The sequence below is a fragment of the Aegilops tauschii genome, chromosome 2, assembly GCF_002575655.3.
Source record: "Aegilops tauschii subsp. strangulata cultivar AL8/78 chromosome 2, Aet v6.0, whole genome shotgun sequence".
In the NCBI taxonomy this organism is placed as follows: domain Eukaryota; kingdom Viridiplantae; phylum Streptophyta; class Magnoliopsida; order Poales; family Poaceae; genus Aegilops; species Aegilops tauschii.
This window is the reverse complement of record NC_053036.3, coordinates 159,843,745-159,849,249: the sequence shown is the minus strand read 5'-3', so window position 1 is coordinate 159,849,249 and position 5,505 is coordinate 159,843,745. Positions and strand designations below refer to the sequence as shown.

Here is a 5,505-nt window from a genome sequence, read left to right as displayed (position 1 = left end):
TGCCTGAAATATTCATCTTTTCACTGCCTATTTCATTGAAAATCCAAAAAAATGGATGCTATGCTCTGCTATAAGTTTTGGTCTCACAAATTCCTGAATTTGACATATCAGCTACAAGCTAATCCAGAATGTTGTTTGTTGGTGGACAACACACTTGATTGCCTTCAAAAGCAACATCAAGAAAAAAAGTGTACATCTACTAGTATTTTGAGTGATTCATATAAAGTCCAACATGTTGTGCCGCAGGATGAAGGTTTGCTTAGTGTTGCACGCTTAAACAAAAAGGAGGGTCAGAAAAAGAGTTCAAAGCAACATATAAGTTGGCTCGAGAAGGAACACAAGTTTAAAAAGAAAATACCAATACAATTCACACTATGTTTAGATGTCTGTATTGGGTTGTCCAATTGGATTTGGTAATGGGCTAACCCCAATACAGACGTTTGGATGTACTCTGAAACGGAAACGAATATGCAGGGGTTTTCGCTCGCACACGCCCACCCAATACGTACGGAGGCCTGTTCCTCCTATTTCGCCCGAACTGCCTCGCTCCCGCAAAATAAAACGTTTCGGGCTTTCTTTCCTCCTCCACCACGAGATAACATAAGGGTTCGAGAGAGGAGAGCGGCACCTGGTAGATCGACGACGGCGCCCTGGCAGATCCACCATGGCGGCGTAGGTATGGTCGCCGCCTTCCTTTAACTTCTCCCTCTGCCGTCGTTCCTTCCCCTCTTCTGATGCCACCGCGAGCTGGTTCTCTCCGGCCCTGCTCACCGCAACCAGATCCGGTATGATGCCGATGGAGGCAGTCCCCTCTGGTGCCGACCCTTCCTTTCCTTCCTGACAGTGTGGTGGCCCACTACCAGTGCACATCTCTTCTCCCTCGGACCACCTCCTAAGCCGCCCCATCTTCTCTGGCCGCAGTGGCCCTGCCGCCGAAACCTTCTTCCCTAGCTCCAAACAGCGCCCCTTTTGCTCCATCCTTCTTCCCTAGCTCTAGCCAACCCCTTCTTCCTTCATCCCTCTTCCCTAGCTCCAGACAGCCCTGCTCTATTTCTTATTCTCTCTCCCCATGTCCTTTTGTTCTCTTGTCCGATTAAAATAAAATTTTACTTTTGTTCTCAATCATTTGCTGACCACTGATGTATATTCTTGTTGCAAGTTGGATTAATAATTGGAAGCCCGTTAGGCCGATATGAGGTATGGAGGTTTACAATTTTGTGAACCAATATGCTTGTAGTGGACTGATGCATATGCTTATGTGTTATATGATGGATATGATGCATGCTGGTCATGCACTTTTGTGAACCAATATGCTTGTGGTGGTCTGATGCATATGGTCATGTACTTTATGTAGAATGATGCATGGTTATATTGAAATTAGCCCAAATTTAACATGATATATGTGCATTGTAGTTGCATCATGTCACAAATGGATTTGATTCCTTCCTTTACCGAAGAGAACAAGAGAAGAAAAAGGAAAATGATCATATTGACAGCGATGTATGTTGAGTCGGTTTGTCTTGGCCTAGCTAGCTTATCTTAGTACGCAAAGAGTACAGAAGTGTTTGGGATGCTTTAGTGACGAGGAGCTTTGATATGTTCATAAGAAGTACTAGCCGAAAGAAATGTACGGCCAGAAGTAACTTGCTATGATGAGTTGTGCTTAACTAAAAGAAATTTCCATGATCAGTGCACGATGTTGCGTACGAAGTGTGCTATGAAAGATAGCGTATATGTCACTGTCGAAGAAAAGTTTGCCATGTTCTTATTTGTGACTGGACATAGTATCAAAATGAGATGTTGCATGGCACTTACAAGCATTCTTTGGAGACTATTAGTAGGCACTTATCGAATGTGTTAACAGCTATCCTTTCCCTAAGTGCGGAGTTTATCAAGCTTCCTGATCATTCTACCGAACCTCTGGATGATTACAAATGGAAGTGGTTTGGCAATGCCTTGGGAGCACTAGATGGGTCATGTTGATGTTTCTGTCATTGCAGCTGACGAAGGGAGGTATAGGAACGAAAAGCAAGCTATCAGCACTAACATTCTAGGTGTTGTTGACTGGAACATGAAATTTCTTTATGTTTTACCTAGCTGGGAGGGATCTGCATCCGAATCCCAAGTGTTGCGTGATGCAATGAGAAACGATCATCAAGATGCATTTGTTATACCTCATGGTATGATTGTTTCTCTTGGCATTTCGTTTATTTTCTATGATAATGTTAGCTAACTCTAGTTGGTACGTCATAGGAAAATACTACTTAGTGGATGCTGGATACACCAATGGACCTAGCTTTCTGGCTCCCTTTAGATCGACTAGGTACTGATACGTCTCCGTCGTATCTATAATTTTTGATTGTTCCATGCCAATATTATTCAACTTTCATATATTTTTTGGCAACTTTTTATACTATTTTTGGGACTAACATATTGATCCAGTGCCCAGTGCTAGTTCCTGTTTGTTGCATGTTTTATGTTTCGCAGAATATCCATATCAAACGGAATCCAAACGGGATAAAAATGGACGGAGCTTATTTTTTGGAATATTTGGAAAATTCTGAAAGAAAAATCCACGCGAGACGGTGCCTGAGGTGGCCACGAGGCAGGGGGGTGCCCCTGCCCCCTGGGCGCGCCCCTGACCCTCGTGGGCCACCCGTAAGGCGGTTGATGCCCTTCTTCGGCCGCAAGAAAGCTAATTTTTGGTAAATAAATCATGGCGAATGTTTCAGTCCAATCGGAGTTACGGATCTCCATATATATACAAAACGGTGAAAGGGCACCAGAGAGAACGCAGAAACAGAGAGAGACAGAGAGATAGATCCAATCTCGGAGGGGCTCTCGCCCCTCCCACGCCATGGTGGCCAAGGACCAGAGGGGAAACCCTTCTCCCATCTAGGGGGAGGTCAAGGAGGAAGAAGACGAAGGGGCCCCCTCTCCCCTTCTCTTCCGGTGGCGCCGGAACGCTGCCGTGGCAATCATCATCACCGCAATCTTCACCAACAACTTCACCACCATCATCACCAACTCTTTCCCCCCTCTATGCAGCGGTGTAACCTCTCTCTTACCCGCTGTAATCTCTACTTAAACATGGTGCTCAACGCTATATATTATTTTCCAATGATATATGGCTATCCTATGATATTTGAGTAGATCCGTTTTGTACTATGGGTTATTTGATGATCAAGATTGGTTTGAGTTGCGTGTTTTATTATTGGTGTTGTCCTATGGTGCTCTCCGTGTCGCGCAAGCGTGAGGGATTCCCGCTGTAGGGTGTGCAATATGTTCATGATTTGCTTATGGTGGGTGGCGTGAGTGACAGAAGCACAAACCCGAGTAAGTAGGTTGTTTGCGTATGGGATAAAGGGGACTTGATACTTTAATGCTATGGTTGGGTTTTACCTTAATGATCTTTAGTAGTTGCGGATGCTTGCTAGAGTTCCAATCATAAGTGCATATGATTCAAGTAGAGAAAGTATGTTAGCTTATGCCTCTCCCTCAAATAAAATTGCAATAATGATTACCGGTCTAGTTATCGATTGCCTAGGGACAAATAACTTTCTCGTGACAATAAGCTCTTTACTAAAACTAATTTAGTTGTGTCTTTATCTAAACAACCCCTAGCTTTTATTTACTCGCTCTTTACTTTCTTGCAAACTTATCCAAAAACACCTACAAAGTACTTCTAGTTTCATACTTGTTTTCGGTAAATCGAACGTCAAGTGTGCGTAGAGTTGTATCGGTGGTCGATAGAACTTGAGGGAATATTTGTTCTATCTTTAGCTCCTCGTTGGGTTCGACACTCTTACTTATCGAAAGAGGCTACAATTGATCCCCTATACTTGTGGGTTATCAGGTACCACTTGAAAGAGTGGGTTTCAAGTCAACAACAACCCCAAACAGATAAAGAGTTGTATAATTTGCGTCATTCTCGTGCTAGAAATGTTGTGGAAAGAACCTTTGGCTTATGGAAGAAAAAATGGGCCGTCATACGAGACATAAAGGACCAGGTAACAAATGTCCATATGGAGTTAAATAACATATGGATTGCATGGCATGCTAATTTTAAATATGAATCCTTGCAGATTTGAATTATGAATGCATGTTGTGTGTACACAACTTTGCAAGGGATAGACAACATATGATGGATGATTTATTGCTGCAAGAAGTTGATGCTGCCCTAGCAAATTTGGAACATGAGCCTGTGTACGGCGGCTGACTTGATACATCACTACAAAAAAAGACACATCCGTGACATTTTGGGCCGAACGAATTTTTTTGGGACAATTGCATTTTTACCCCTAGTTGGTTCCTACCCACGGGTTTTGCCCTTACTTTTTCCGTCGAGGTCCCTCGAATGCCCTTTGACCGTTTGACCAAAACTTAGAAAATTCATAACTAATTCATATGAACTCAGAAAAATGCAAATAAGATATCAAAATGTTCAGATAAACATTACCTTTATCTGGATATCATTTGCATTCAGGACAAAAGCACCCTTTAAACTACCTGAGGTAATTAATGTTATTAACATTATTAAAAATAAAAAGGTATAAACAATATTTTTTTCATAAATAAAAATTACATGCAAATGTAGGTGATGTTTTCTGAACATCCAAATACCTTATTTGCATTTTTCTGAGTTTGTATCATCTTGTTAAGAATGTTCTAACGACTTTGACCATTATTTGGAAACTTGATAACAAGTTGATACGAACTTAGAAAAATTCAAATAAGATATCAGGATGTTCAGAAAACATCACCTACATTTGCATGTAATTTTTATTCATGAAAAAAATATTGTCTATACCTTTTTATTTTTAATAATGTTAATAACATTAATTACCTCAGGTAGTTTAAAGGGTGCATTTGTCCTGAATGCAAATGATATGCACATAAAGTTAATGTTTATCTGAACATTTTGATATCTTATTTGCATTTTTCTGAGTTCATATGAATTAGTTATGAATTTTCAAAGTTTTGGTCAAACGGTCAAAGGGCATTCAAGGGACCTCGACGGAAAAAGTAAGGGCAAAACTGAGCAAGCTCGAAAACTAAGGGCAAAACCCGTGGGTAGGAACCAACTAGGGGTAAAAATGCAATTGTCCCAATTTTTTTCTGTTATACATATGACACTTCTATGACGATAATTGTGACAAAACCCGGTATCATCATAGATGTGGTGGGCTCCTACTTCTATGACAAAAAATCATGACATAAAATGGGCTTTTCGTCCTGGGCGGGCCGGAGACGCAGCTGCATGACATTCTTTGGGTCGTCCATGACGGAAAAAACCGTGGTAGAAGCGAGGGCGAGGAAAATTTCGGGCAGTTCCCGGTTACGGTGGGAGGTCGGGGGCCGAGCGATGCGCGTTTCTCTCGTACATATACGCGCGTGTGTGCGAGGCGTTGGCTCTAACTGAACCCGAGCGAGGCGTTGGGCTCTAACTGAACCCGAGCGATTGCACTGCAGGCTACGGGTTACTGAACCCGAGCGATCGATCGA

General features: G+C 42.2%; 1 long non-coding RNA gene across 2 annotated transcripts; it reads left to right on the top strand.

Annotated features, from left to right (window-relative positions):
• The first annotated feature begins 234 nt into the window (after nucleotides 1-234).
• LOC141041591 (uncharacterized) lies at nucleotides 235-4,350 on the top strand. Of its 2 annotated transcripts, none has more exons than XR_012202170.1 (3): nucleotides 235-676; nucleotides 1,160-4,010; nucleotides 4,086-4,341. It is a non-coding gene; the product is annotated as an uncharacterized lncRNA (long non-coding RNA). The 2 variants fall into 2 exon arrangements; XR_012202169.1 differs by having other exon boundaries at nucleotides 497-2,180; nucleotides 2,254-4,010; nucleotides 4,086-4,350.
• The last annotated feature ends 1,155 nt before the right edge of the window (nucleotides 4,351-5,505 follow it).